The sequence below is a fragment of the Actinia tenebrosa genome, unplaced genomic scaffold, assembly GCF_029948245.1.
Source record: "Actinia tenebrosa isolate PJP-AT-01 unplaced genomic scaffold, QUT_ActTen_1.0 PGA_scaffold12__29_contigs__length_12842862, whole genome shotgun sequence".
Lineage (NCBI taxonomy): Eukaryota > Metazoa > Cnidaria > Anthozoa > Actiniaria > Actiniidae > Actinia > Actinia tenebrosa.
Window position 1 is genome coordinate 7544833 of NW_028292572.1, and position 14787 is coordinate 7559619.

Genomic DNA, 14787 nt, shown 5'->3' on the forward strand with positions numbered 1-14787 from the left:
AATACCAGGATCCTTTGTACACATTCATTTGACCATACACAAGCATCAATTGTATTATCACCCGAAAAAATCGCCCATCTAAGGAAGAAAGACAGCCATACTCTCACAGCTGTTTAGCCTACGCATGCGTAACACGTCAAGTTTCCACAATAAAATAGAGGAAGCACGTTTACCGTCTTGGCTTTCTCCTTAAATAAAAATAAACTGAAAAAAATAGCAAAACACTTGAATCATGAGGATAAAATATATCCAAGTACTTTTGTATAAACCACTTGACAACGCTGATAAGTAGTGCTGCTTGTCTGAAAGCCCTCTTCATGTAGCAAAAATACTAAAAAAACACTTGGCGGAAACTGCGTAAAAACTAATGAAAAACTGTTTTGTCTAAGACTTTCTTTGATAGTAGTTGTAGACAGATGTACTCTTGGAGGAAAGAGCCTATATGTAGTATTGAATTTAAGAGCATTTGATGAGGAGTATTTAGTCTTATTTACAGCTCAATAGAAGAGATAAGCTATATGTTGAGGGAACTTTTTCATACGTGTGACACGTAAGGCTACTTAATAAGTCCGATGCGATTTTTTCCACGATTTTTCCACGACTCACTTTTTTTTCCTACACGGGCCTTTTTTTTTCCTTTTTCGTCTTCTTTTCCGTTTTGTTTTGTCTTTGTTTTGCAACCGACACTTTTGGTATTTCTAGTTCAACATTCTTATATTTTACAAAAACTTATATTTTACAATCATCGCACCCCATAAGGGACTTTTCTGTGGTATTCCATCCACACACACTACCACGCTTCACTGTTTACAACACACAGCACTCAATACGGAGTAAAACCGGAGAAAATTCCTCGTGAAAAACGAGGCACGAGCACTAATTTAATAAAGCGTTCAAGATTCACTAAGTTTACTAATTTAGTATACATAAAAATATTATGCATAGTTTTATGCCTCCCATTAGTTAGTTGACGTCATCGCAATAGCTAATAATCTAATTAACTGATTGGTATTTTAAATTAACCTTACCTAACTTCACACGATGTATATTTTACCTTCAAACCTTTAGATTAAAATTATCTTTACCCTAAAACGACCTCTGGGAGGCTGATAAAAGTCAGGGCATGGCTAACTCACGGATCAAACCCTGAAACAACCTTTGGGCTGACCTAAGTCAGGGCATGGCTAACTCACAGATCGAACCCTGAAACAACCCCTGGGCTGATCTAAGTCAGGGCATGGCTAACTCACGGATCAAACCCTGAAACAACCTTTGGGCTGATCTAAGTCAGGGCATGGCTAACTCACAGATCGAACCCTGAAACAACCTCTGGGCTGATCTAAGTCAGGGCATGGCTAACTCACAGATCGAACCCTGAAACAACCTCTGGGCTGATCTAAGTCAGGGCATGGCTAACTCACAGATCAAACCCTGAAACAACCTTTGGGCTGACCTAAGTCAGGGCATGGCTAACTCACAGATCGAACCCTGAAACAACCTCTGGGCTGATCTAAGTCAGGGCATGGCTAACTCACAGATAGAACCCTAAAACAACCTCTGGGCTGATCTAAGTCAGGGCATGGCTAACTCACAGATAGAACCCTGAAACAACCTTTGGGCTGATCAAAGTCAGGGCATGGCTAACTCACAGATAGAAGCCTGAAACCACTTACCTCTGGGTTGATCAAAGTCAGAGAATAGCTATCTAACCGATCGAATTGGAATTTAGCATATTAGTTTTTGAGAAGGGAGGAAAACCGGAGAACCCGCACAAAAACCCTCAAATCTCGGGAGAGAGATCTTACTCACATGTAATGCTGTGTCCAGGAACTAATCAAGCCTGAGACCCCAGAGATGAGAGGCAAGTGTACAACCGCTACGCCATGTCCGTTGATTATCTCAAATTCGTATGACGTAGTTCGACTTTTTTTAAAGTTTAAGGCTTTTTTGAGGAAGTACTAGAAATGTAATCGCGTCTTAAATAAGATTCCCGTGCGACGAAGAGCGTCACATTGAAGTTGAGCGCAAGTGCACACGAAATGGCCACTAGCGGCAGATCCATCCATATCCTCGTTAGCTGATAAGGATGTCTATGTACCGATATGTCAATCCACTCTGACGTCACGAATAATGATATCAGAAAAAAATCTCTCCGCTAATCAAACTTGTGCGAGACAACGTCAAGCGCTAGAAATAAACACAGATGCCTGAGATAAAAATCTAATGTCGTTCTACTGAGTCCAGGTCAAAGTGCAGAGTAAACTATAAGAGGAAGCTAACTTTAAATCTGTTTTTTTTAAGATAATTATTCGGGCTTCCTGTGTAATGCCCGAGGAATAATTTGCCGAAGTCACAAATCGCTATTTGATCTATAAAGCGCATGCGCTCTGTGCCGCTGAGTGAAGGCTCGGAATTCGTCTTTTCCGAATAGATTGGAGTTTTGTCAAACTGAAATGTAACTTCAAATGTTGAATAGGATCCGTTCGCATTTGAGCAAATTGTTATTTGTTTTGCAAAAATATCTGTCAACGCGAGGCATTTATAAGTGCGAACGCAATTTTTTGTTCTTACCACATTTTGTCTTATCTTCCCAAACTTCAAAGACGCCGTCGGCCTACTTCGAAATTTTGTCAAATGTCAACAGAATGAATACAGTGAAAAGCGGTAAAATCGAGGCATTTAGGTTAGTAACACTAGCAGCTGTCTGTCTTGAATCGAGAGTAGATTTTACCAAATTTTTACTAAGATTTTGTATCGAGCTCAGAAGCGATACGCTCTCTATCGGCAGATAGCATTAAATTTTGATTAACATAAACGGTTTGCGGAAGATTTTGGTGTCTCAGTAGCGCGAAACGGGCCAAACAATTTTTGGCCGAACCAAAATTTGGTCATGACTTGTGCCCGACAGTCTGTAATCATAAAAACGTGGCTAGTATTTAGAAGCTAGGAAAGCTAGTAGCTCGGAAACCCGAGTTGGTATTGGGTTCCTTTTTTTCACTAAATTAATATGTGTAAAGATTTTGACATCGAAATAAGGCTTAACAATCCCAGGTGCGTCTGTAATCAAGTTAGTCAGCAATATTTTGGGAATTGAAACTAAAAGAGATGAAAAAAAGTTTTGTTGTTTCAAATGTTAATAAATCTTCAAATTTTAATGGATAATTTAAGGTTAATGATCTTAGATGGCGCCAAACGAATGACATTAGAAAAATCCTCTAAAAGACTTTGCAATGTAAGGATAAAATCCACTAAGTTCAATATATAACCGAGTAAAGTCTAATGAATAATGGCATAAAAAACGTCTTACTTTCTGACAAATATTCCAATAACATCCTCTAAAAGACATCGTTCTGAGTAAGAATTAGTTCCCTCAGCCGGTCAATGAAAGTAAAAGTTCTTCAGCAAACTGCAAGAGCTTTTTAATACATCCTGTATTTTCACTTTAAAAGAAGCTTAAAGTGCTTGCTAATGCTTGTTTTTATGACGATAATCACTAATGCATTTTATTTTCTGTTTTGAAATAATAATCAATGTCAAAATCGCCTGATTTTGCAGGATTTCCATTAGAAAACACTTGAGGAATTAAATCATTTGACTAATGCAAAGAAGTTTAAAAAACAAAATGTTATTCGTGGAAAATTCTAATTAAGATTGAGTCTCGATGAGTCGAATTAACGTTTGAAAATTAATCTGCCGACTGGCCAACATGGACAATCAAAGATTAACCCAACTCAAACTGCTGGTAAATTGTTAAATTTTTTCTTCTTAAAAAAATGATATAAAATTAATAAATTTGCTTTTAAGTAAGGAGTAATCAGTGCTCAACGTTGTCCGTATTAATTCTTCTAGGAACCAGCAAGGTTTTTTAAGTGGTGGCTTGCTTCGGAAAATGTTTACAGGGTTTACAAAATAAACTAAGTCGTGTCTGTAAAATATATATATATTTGTGTTTCTCAGTTAAGCTATAAAACAAACAATGGTAAATATTGGAGTACTGGATAGAGCGTCAAACGAAAATCTTTTCGGCTCTTACAAGACCGAGAGCTTGAAATTCCAGTTTACTTTCTGCAGGTGAGGTCGTCACATAATTTCTTCCTCGTCTAATGAATACCGTTAATTTAAAAACAAATTAAGTACAGCAAATTCGGTCCAAATCATTAATGATTTGAATGCTTTAAAAGAAAAATACTTATAGGCCGCGTATTTAGTGTTAACACTATTAATGATGGAAAACGAGATCAAGTCTTATTCTTTTGCTTAATTAAATGAATTTAGCAGATTGAGATAATGAAATTATAGTAATTTTTTTTTTTTTTTTTTTTTTTTTTTTTTACTTTTATTTTATTTTATTTTATTTTTCATATATCTCGAATAATTTGAAATATTATATGAACTTTATGGCTATTTAAAGCAGTTATAACACATTTAATCGTATTTACGATAGATGAACGGCTAGAGACACAGATGACTAAGGATTATTTATGGATGATAATCGATGGATATATCTTTCGGGAAAACTCCGAACCAAAATTAACATTACTATTTATCTTTCTTTTGTATCCTGAGTTATATCCTGAGTCTTCATCGTCAAACTTGTAAAATATTTACAGAAAAACTAAAAAAAATACGAGTTATGGGGAACAATCCTGGAACTAACCTTTATTGGTGCTAGAACTCTTGCTCCTTGGGCGAGTTGTCGTAGAGAAAGCCAAATTATCCCAGATACCAGCTCACAGGAGTGATATCTTTGATGCTATCGGTTGAACGTCGCTTGCTTCCTCTCGTCGTGTTTAGGATAAATAACCGAGTTGATCGAAGACGTCAGAAGCTCTGTCAAACTGCAAAAAGCAAAAAAAAAAAAAAAAAAAAATCAAGCTCTCAGGATATTCTACTCAGCATTGACATATTTTTGATTATTTAGCCAAAAATTGTACCAGGTTTAAAACGATAGCATTGGCTATCTTTAGATAACCGATGGGAGGTGTCAATCACTTTCAATAACTTTGCGGTAATTCAATTCGGCGCAAGACAATTAATGTACTTATCGAATGACAAAAACAAATACCAGCTTGTTTCCCGTGTGTTTTTAGCCGAGAAATACTAAAAAGCGCTTCTAGTATTATATTTAATCAAACAATATTGACAATTTCAAAAACAATCAAACGAACTGGGGCGAGTTTCGAATTTTTTTTAATTGCTCAAAAATGAGCAAGGGACTGGGGGGAGTTTTGAATTTTAATCTAATTAGCATACAAAATTATCAATTGTGCAAAATATCTTAATGTGAGTAAGTATGACAAATGTAAACGTGTTTCGTTAGTTTGAAACACATTTGCTTATATTTTTTGCTAATAGATTAAATTTCAAAACTCGCCCCAGTCCCTTGCTCATTTAAAAAAATGGCCGACCAGTTTTTACTTGATTGTGGAGTGACTGTTATTCTATTAATCATCAATGGAAAGTAAAATCTTTCAACGTTTTTATCCTTTTGTCCGAGTGCAAACTTCTTTATATGGCATTTCAGTTTTCAAGTTAGTAATAATATATAACTTTCTATCCCAAATTATAATCCCTTTTCCAGCTGACAGAATATAATAAAGAACGTTCTACATAAATAATATATGCTAAAGTAGTTCACTATCAGTTGTCATTGAAGTGAAGAGGTTGTTCAGCAGCAAAAATCATTCAAGTCAAAATGATTTGATATCCGTACCACACTCATAATGGTTCATAACAATACGTTATCATTATTTTAAAGACATCTACTCTCCGGCATTTCCTCTTAAAGCATCCAACAATACAGTACAATACGAGTCTAAAATAGAAAAGTGGAATACGCCTAAAGATAAAAGCGAAACAGTTAGATGAAATGCGTGCTTCAAAATTTCACTCCAGAAACTTTACACGCGGATCTTAACACCCGTTGAAGTCCCTTGGCAGCTGGTAACTTCAGTTTTGAATCATCATTTAGAAATATAACATAGCCTATAGAATATATTTTTAAGCACGCCATGGAATATGTGTGGCGAGTATATTGCTATATTGGATGGAATGGGATATGTAAATATAACATAGCTTTGAATAATAATTTCTGGTCAGTTCGGACTAATTCTCACAGAGATATTCTGAGAGAAAAGAGAGAAAAGAGACATCGAAATGAAAGTGAGGGTACTCAACCGATACACATTCGTATCACCAATAAATAAATAAAAATATCAATAAATAAAACAGTATATCTTGAAATTTTGATTATTGGAATCCTTTCACTGATGCAATTACTTTAACGCGTCGTTGTCGGGGAAACGAAATGATTTAAAGTGATCTATGTCGCGAGTGTGATTTGTTCAATAGACTGTGATATAGCATATACCTATTTCAATAAACGTTGTCATCGCCAAAGGCGATAAGCGATAGGCAAAAAGCGATATGCAAATAGGTCATTCCAATATCCAACAATAGTTTGAATGACTTATGTGTTTCTGTTAGATATTCTCTTCAAGAACATGTACCTTTGTGTTGAGACTGATTCAATGTTCTTTGAATTTAACGAAGCCATTCCTATGTTGGAATAACCTATCGCCTATCGCATTTGGCGAAGACAACGTTTATTGAAATAGGAGTATATGGTTGGAATGCAATAGTCGAAGTAAAGGAGAGCGAAAATTATTCTTAAAAAAACTAGTGTATATAGAGTGCAATACTCAGGTTCAAGTTACTGACACTGTTAGAGCAGACCGATAAGGTGATTACTTAATGTATCGCAAGCACTAGATGCAAAAATGACCTTGGGATGGTACAGCAAACATAGATCTAATTACTGTGAGCGTAGAGATCAGAGAATACATGTGATATAGGAAGGATCTAAACCCCTGCAATGTAGCTCTTACCCTTTCCAGTCGCACAAGAAAATAAAGTAGCTTTGATGCTTTCTAAACTGCCGTATTCCATGATAACCTACTTGCAGTTATAAGCAGCTTCGTGTGTTGGCCAATTAGCAACTCTTTTCGATCCGTTTACAAGGATAGGTTGAAACAACGAGATTTCCAGTTCTTTATATTTGTCAACCTCGGCTCTGGAGAAGAGGGTATTTAGCTTAACTCTATTGTCAGATGTCAAGGATCTTCGAATAACCAGATGCAAAGCTCAGCCACATAAAATTCTAGGGATGTGACCATTTTCTAGCTCTATTAACATTAATAATCGGTTCAACAAGCTAAAAATTATCAAAGTTTCATTTACCATTTGCCTTGGAAGTTCAAGATTGAAGATCATTCAGTCCAAAAGCAAAACAAGTAAAGTTTGAAGACGTCTTCTTCGACAGGCAACTAGTATTCTAATATATATATATATATATGTATCTATATTATGTCAGGACGAAAATGAAATTTACATTCGTTAGTTTCGATACGATCCAAATGAAAAGATGACATTCACACTGTCAAAGACTAGATAGCTATTGTATTCAGGCAAAAAGCACTTCGATTCATCTAATACTGAGTAAACGAATCTCATTAACAAATCCATCAACCATGTAGGATGTGAAAAGTCAAGTGCTTTTGTAATGAAAATTCAAAATATTTTGATCAAAACACGAAGAAAATACAGAAGATCATGATGATGATTGTATCTGGAAAATACTATATATAGCAAACTACGAGAAATCCTTATTAATTGCTGTAGTAATAAAACAAATATTGGACCGGTTTCTGTAATGACCTTTTTAAAATAGCCGATAAAAATATCGACTTTAAGAATACATCGACCAAAACAAAAGAACATTGTATTAGTGGATAGCTATAATGTACAGCTATTTCAAAAAGGTTGAATGCTGAATACTGCATACTGAATAGTGCTTTCCAAGAACAAAGTGCATTGTGGGTCATAGTGACATTGTCTAAAGTAGGATTAATAATAATTATTTATTCTATTTTTAGTTTATTCCATCTGAAACAATATACTAACTACATGTAAGAAGTTAATTGCTGTATATTTACTTTTTATTTCAAATTAACGAGACCCACAATTCCCTTTGGTCTTGGAATGCACTATTCAGTATGCAGTATGCAGTATTCAACCTTTTTGAAATAGCTGTATATTATAGCTATCCACTAATACTATGTACTACTAAAGCAATACTCGTTTGAGACATTACTTATACTGCTGAAGCCTGGATAGCGCTATCCAATCAGGGATAAATCCTTATCCAGTGGATAAGTCAATGCTGTTATCCAATAGATTTATCCACTGGATAAGATTTATCTGTCGGATAGCGCTATCCACCCTTCGTACAACCGGGCCATGATATGTCTCGCGGAATGAGAATTTTCATTAAAACTAGCGCGATAACTATAGTCTTTGATTTCTGGCTGATTAGACAGATATATGCTAGGGAATAAGGAGAATCCAATGTACCGATAATCGTGTTGTGGTATATGTACGAATATGTTTTCGGTGCTGACCAAGAGAAACGCAGGCTCTGGGAACAAGATTGGAAATGAATACCAATTAGAATTTTGAAGTTGTTTTTTGTACCTGCCACGAAGCAAGGGTAAGAAAGAGTGAAAGAAAGGAATGGAAAATAAAAGAAATTAAAGTGGAAATCAAACCAGAAAGGAAGGAAGGAAGGAAGCAAGGAAGGAAGGAAGCAAGGAAGGAAGCAAGGAAGCAAGGAAGCAAGGAAGGAAGCAAGGAAGCAAGGAAGGAAGCAAGGAAGCAAGGAAGCAAGGAAGCAAGGAAGCAAGGAAGCAAGGAAGCAAGGAAGGAAGCAAGGAAGCAAGGAAGGAAGCAAGGAAGCAAGGAAGCAAGCAAGGAAGCAAGGAAGGAAGCAAGGAAGGAAGGAAGCAAGGAACGAAGGAACGAAGGAACGAACGAACGAACGAACGAACGAACGAACGAACGAACGAACGAACGAACGAACGAACGAACGAACGAACGAACGAACGAACGAACGAACGAACGAACGAACGAACGAAGAAAGGAACGAACGAAGAAAGGAACGAACGAAGAAAGGAACGAAGGAACGAACGAAGAAAGGAACGAACGAAGAAAGGAACGAAGGAAGGAACGAAGGAACGAACGAAGGAACGAACGAAGAAAGGAACGAACGAAGAAAGGAACGAAGAAAGGAACGAAGGAACGAAGGAACGAAGGAAGGAACGAAGGAACGAACGAAGAAAGGAACGAACGAAGAAAGGAACGAAGAAAGGAACGAAGGAACGAAGGAACGAACGAAGGAACGAACGAAGGAACGAACGAAGGAAGGAACGAAGGAAGGAACGAAGGAAGGAACGAAGGAAGGAACGAAGAAAGGAACGAAGGAAAGAACGAAGAAAGGAACGAAGGAACGAACGAACGAACGAACGAACGAACGAAGGAACGAAGGAAGGAACGAAGGAACGAAGGAACGAAGGAAGGAACGAAGGAAGGAACGAAGGAAGGAACGAAGGAAGGAACGAAGGAAGGAACGAAGGAACGAACGAAGGAAGGAACGAAGGAAGGAACGAAGAAAGGAACGAAGAAAGGAACGAAGGAAGGAAAGAAGGAACGAACGAAGGAAGGAAGGAACGAAGGAACGAAGGAACGAAGGAAGGAACGAAGGAAGGAACGAAGGAAGGAACGAAGGAAGGAACGAAGGAAGGAACGAAGGAAGGAAGGAAAGAAGGAAGGAAAGAATGAAGGAACGAAGGAAGGAACGAAGGAAGGAAGGTAGAAAGAACTGCACCACTGCTATTATATCACCCTAGATTCCACCGATTTAGGGGGGAGGGGTGGTGTTACCCGGTACCCACCACCTCTGGAAGTGAAAGATTAGAAATTGCCACTAAAGATCCCTAGCATCGAGCATTTGAGCACGTCTCTGAGGGGGAGGGGGTATGTACCGGTACCCACCACCTTAATTCGAAAAATCGGGTCCCTATTTTGGAACATTGTTTTGACCTCGCCCCTCAGGGTCTTTCAAAAATGAGGAGAAAGTACGTACTGCCTTTTTAATTACATCTGCAAATGGTTAGACTTTCAAGTGGCTTGGATGACCACTTTAAATGGCGGTCCCATCTCTCCACACTTCATCATTACTAACCAATATTGGAGGGACGTAAAAGAACCACTGAGGACGCATTAGTAATATTCGCGATTGTTATTCGTACGGGAGTCGCGGTTCACCGAATATTTACCAACATTTTTCACTCCCGTATGAATTATTCGCGATAGTTATTCCTACGGGAGTCTGTTCAGCGAATATTTACCAACATTTTTCACTCCCGTATGAATTATTCGCGATTGTTATTCGTACGGGAGTCGCGGTTCACCGAATATTTACCAACATTTTTCACTCCCGTATGAATTATTCGCGATAGTTATTTGTACGGGAGTCACGGTTCACCGAATATTTACCAACATTTTTCACTCCCGTACGAATTATTCGCAATTGTTATTCTACAGGTAGCCCGATTTAGATTAAAGTGAATGGTGAAAATAAAATCGGAAAAATCAAATAATTATTTTTTAAATTCGAGATCAAGATAATGTCCTCGGTAATGCGAAAGAGCAAAAAAATCAATTAAAAATGCACTAGAACATTTTTTTTCGAGCGCGCCTTTGTTTTCCTATATAATTTCCTTATGGTATCTGATGCTGATCTTAGCTTATGTATAAATATATTCTGACAAGGGAGGAAACTACAGTCGCCATATTTGAACAAACAACTCACTTTAAACCACGAATTCATCGTCTTTTAAACCTCGAACTCCACAAAAAACTTGATCAAAAACTCTCTTGGCTCTTCCTCCAAGATTTCTATGAGTGAAATTTTCGTGTAGAAAACTTTTCGCTTGCAGAAAATGTTCTGCTATGTTATGTCAAGGTAACTACCTGCGTAGGACTCGGGCGAGAACGAATTTCGACCTTACTACTCTCCCGCACAGGATTTTTGTAACGTGTACACGACCCACCACCAGCCACCCCACAGGGCTAGTTTTGTTCTTGAAAAACAATTCCACAAAGTTCTCTATGGTCGACATTTTTTCGCTTTTTTGGTTGGTTTTACTTTGAAAAATGAAATATAACTACAGATAATTCAACACGATATCAGGTTTAGTGAAAATTACAATGGATGTCTTTCATTTAACTTGAAATTTTGGAGATTTTCGTGTACTTTTTCAGGACAAAACTGCATCATCATGAAAGCTGGTAAACAAAAATCGATGCTTGATTTTTATGCATTTCGTTTTAGGAGTCCTGAATGTAAATGAAAATATTTTAATGAATGAATCATCAGTTAGCTAACATCAGTTTGGTTTCGTTGTTTCTAGGGCCTGGCAAAAAAAAAATAAAAAATGATTCAATAGTTGAGTAATCAAGCTCTGGAACGACGTACATGTATATCTTATGTCCAGCTTATTTTCTGTTTTGCTGCTAACAAAGTAAGCTTATCTATTTTGTTACTTTCATTGCGGTAAAAATACTCTATACAAAAACGTAAAACTCTTAATATGGATAGTCAAAAGATCGTTAAGTAAAAGAAGCATCAATTTTTGCTTACTATAACCATGAGTTTGTTTCAGGGTGTGATCTGTGAGTTAGCCCTGCCCTGACTAAGATCAGCCCAGAGGTTGTTTCAGGGTGTGATCTGTGAGTTAGCCATGCCCTGACTTAGATCAGCCCAGAGGTTGTTTCAGGGTTTGCATCTGTGAGTTAGCCATGCCCTGACTTAGATCAGCCCAGGGGTTGTTTCAGGGTTTGATCTGTGAGTTAGCCATGCCCTGACTTAGATCAGCCCAGAGGTTGTTTCAGGGTTTGATCTGTGAGTTAGCCATGCCCTGACTTAGATCAGCCCAGAGGTTGTTTCAGGGTTTCATCTGTGAGTTAGCCATGCCCTGACTTAGATCAGCCCAGGGGTTGTTTCAGGGTTTCATCTGTGAGTTAGCCATGCCCTGACTTAGATCAGCCCAGAGGTTGTTTCAGGGTTTCATCTGTGAGTTAGCCATGCCCTGACTTAGATCAGCCCAGAGGTTGTTTCAGGGAGTTATTTGTTTGAAGTACTATGCTTTTGATTGGTACAAATAATATGTTTTCAATCTTCACTCTAGTTCTCTCTAACCCTTTCCCTCTCTTTGATAATTTTAAACTCTTAGGTATGTATCTTTAAAAAATGTAACAAAGGTTGACACTTAAATAACTGAATTCTTCGATTTTTTCAACGTAAACGTTTTTGCTTTTTATGGTTTGTTGAGTTTAGTTTACTGAGGATTAATTGAGACGATTTTGTACTAAAGCAGAGCTACCAAATGACTGCATTGAATCGAATGAATTAGTATTATTTAGATTTCACTGCTTAGGTCGTTCAGAAAATTTAAATTAGGAGCGAAATACTTTGAGATAAAAACTTAAGTAAAAATCGCTTCTAAGTTGTTCTAAATAACCAAACTGACAAATAGCTAGCAAAAAAGTGCTATAATTTGACAAAATCTTACCTCAAAATATCAAAATCAGCCTTTCTATGTTGTTTAAGAAGAGGATTGGTGGATAAGAACGTCTAAGGAAAAACTAATTCGACAGTAATCAACTGCCCACGGTCTGGAGTATGTCTTCTCTGTTTTTGATATGACAGACTTAGCATTACGAGAGGCTTTTCAATATGAAAAGCTAAATCAACCCCACACCTGCAATATAGAAAAGCTACAAGCTTCAAGCTACTGAATAGTAGGGTGTAAAAATAGTTTTTCTACTGGTAGAACAAAAGATGTTTTGATAAACCCCTGATGGGCTGTTTTCGATATGTTCAAGAAAATCTTCCAGCTCGCTAACAGAATTTGATAGTTTTGAATGTAGTTTCGGATAAGAAAGATATCATTTTTCTTATAAGTATAGTTAGTTTAGGTATTGACTTTTCTGACCCTTAATATCCCGTAAGTCAGGATTTATCACATCTGCACTGCATTCAAAATACGAAAACTATGACAACACAGAACAATAAGCGTCATTACACTTCCTCATTCAATATTGTTAGGGAAAGAGGAGTTCGAAGTAAAAATATTGGGATATTATGGATGAGTCTTTATACGGTCTACACATTTAAAATGGTTATCGAAACTGAGAACCTAAAATACTACATTTTTAAGACAAAAAATTAGAGCCAAACAAAAAACAAACAAAGAAAAAGCGAACAAAAAATAAACAAAAGCAAAAATGAGAAGTCATGTTAAATCGCGCATGCTCACATAGGATTCCTAAGTGTTCTTTGTAAATTGATCCATTTGATAATAAATAACCAGGCTGTTAGTTTTCATTTTGCTTGCTTGATTGATTTTGATTTAGGACCATACTTCCAGACATCGAGTGCTGAACCAGGCAGGCAGCGCGAAGCATTTACGGCTACGCCGGAGATTTCGACCCCGACACCGCTATCCGAGGACTTACAGACTGATTAGGAAGCTCGGCCGAAGCCTAAGGGAGAGGTTAGTCGCCCCCTAGACCGCTCATGATTAACTAATCAGCAGTAAAAATTAATGTCATAACTTTAAGAAAGACAATCGAACCCTTTGCTGACCACTTTAAACACTTTCAATTGGTATTGAAGGAAACCCTTGCAGCAATTTAGAACCAAAATTATTTGCTAGTCAACGTGGTGTAATAGTCAAATATAGACACAAACGAAAACTATGGAATAAGGGTCTACTAATGTGTATTATTCTAATAGTTTGCATACCATATATACGTGAAAAACGTCGTACGAAATTGCACAAATTTGTACAAAACTTTGGACTAAGTTTTACAGTTTTGTTAGAGTGCACGCACTAAATCCGTGAACATTAATTAGTACTAATTAGTACTATTTCATAGAGAATCCTTTGTTTTCTATTGTTTATTTATCACCATTTAGTACTAAAAGTTAGTATTTGTTTCACGGGTTTAGGGCGTGCACTCTAGTTAACTTTTTTACGGATATATGGTATGTTCTTTAACAAATTGACATCAGATTTTTATGTGTCTGTCCTCAAAGTAGTGTGGATCCGCATACTACTTTGACAATGTGATGGCGAAATTTATCGTCAGTAAGAGAACAGACACATGAAAATCTGATGTCAATTTGTTTTTTACAATAGCAAAAACAACAAGAAAAACGATAAAATATCACTTTTCTATCGATAAAAACAACCAACGGAAAGAGCGATGACGACAGCTGTATCTGTCTGTCCACTTATTGATGATAAAAATCAGCAAGAGAATCAGTCAATCAGCGCGCGAGAAATTTGTAAGTTATTGTAAAAATATCTATTTCACGGCTTATTATCACTGTTTTTCTTTCATTTTCAGCTGTTACGAAACAAGGCCGGATTTTGCATGGAAGTTAACGTTCACACATGCTATCCATTCCAATTTAAACAGATTGAGTTGTCTCACTCATTTACTTGTTGTGTGTCATATAATGCAGGTTTACGAGGTAATATTCGCTTGTTTCTGGTACATTATAATAAAAATCAAAAGTCAAAAGTCAAAAGTTCAAAATGAAAAGTCATTGCTATGGTTGCTATGGTAACGCTATATGCTAATTCAGCTAAAACGTCTTAATTATGGTCCAGCATCTGGTGTGAAAACCTGATCGATCCAGCTTTTTAAAGAAGGGATTAAGTATTTATCGACTTAAAATCAGATCGTATTGTATTCAGATATAAGAACTACAAGGAGCTACTTTAAATAAAATTGATTAGTCCCAGCATGTGTTCAGCCTCATCTGTTTTCCAATCTTCCCATCTTTTTCCGCCCTTTGAAAAATATATCACCCTACCC

At 36.9% G+C, this 14787-nt stretch overlaps 1 protein-coding gene across 8 annotated transcripts in view; it reads right to left on the reverse strand.

The window, feature by feature from the left end:
- Positions 1 to 12600, reverse strand: part of LOC116288975 (beta-1 adrenergic receptor) — a 31539-nt gene extending 18939 nt beyond the window's left edge. For 3 of the 8 annotated variants that reach the window (XM_031695846.2, XM_031695845.2, XM_031695842.2), the window contains exons 1-2: positions 7240 to 7357; positions 4658 to 4838 (exon numbers count right to left, since the gene is read on the reverse strand). The gene's annotated coding sequence lies outside the window, so the exon portion shown is untranslated. Of the gene's footprint in view, positions 1 to 1809; positions 2061 to 4657; positions 4839 to 6887; positions 7073 to 7239; positions 7465 to 12470 lie in introns of those variants that run through there. The other 5 variants (XM_031695844.2, XM_031695843.2, XR_016119428.1 and 2 more) reach the window with 5 other exon arrangements.
- Positions 12601 to 14787: the final 2187 nt, after the last annotated feature.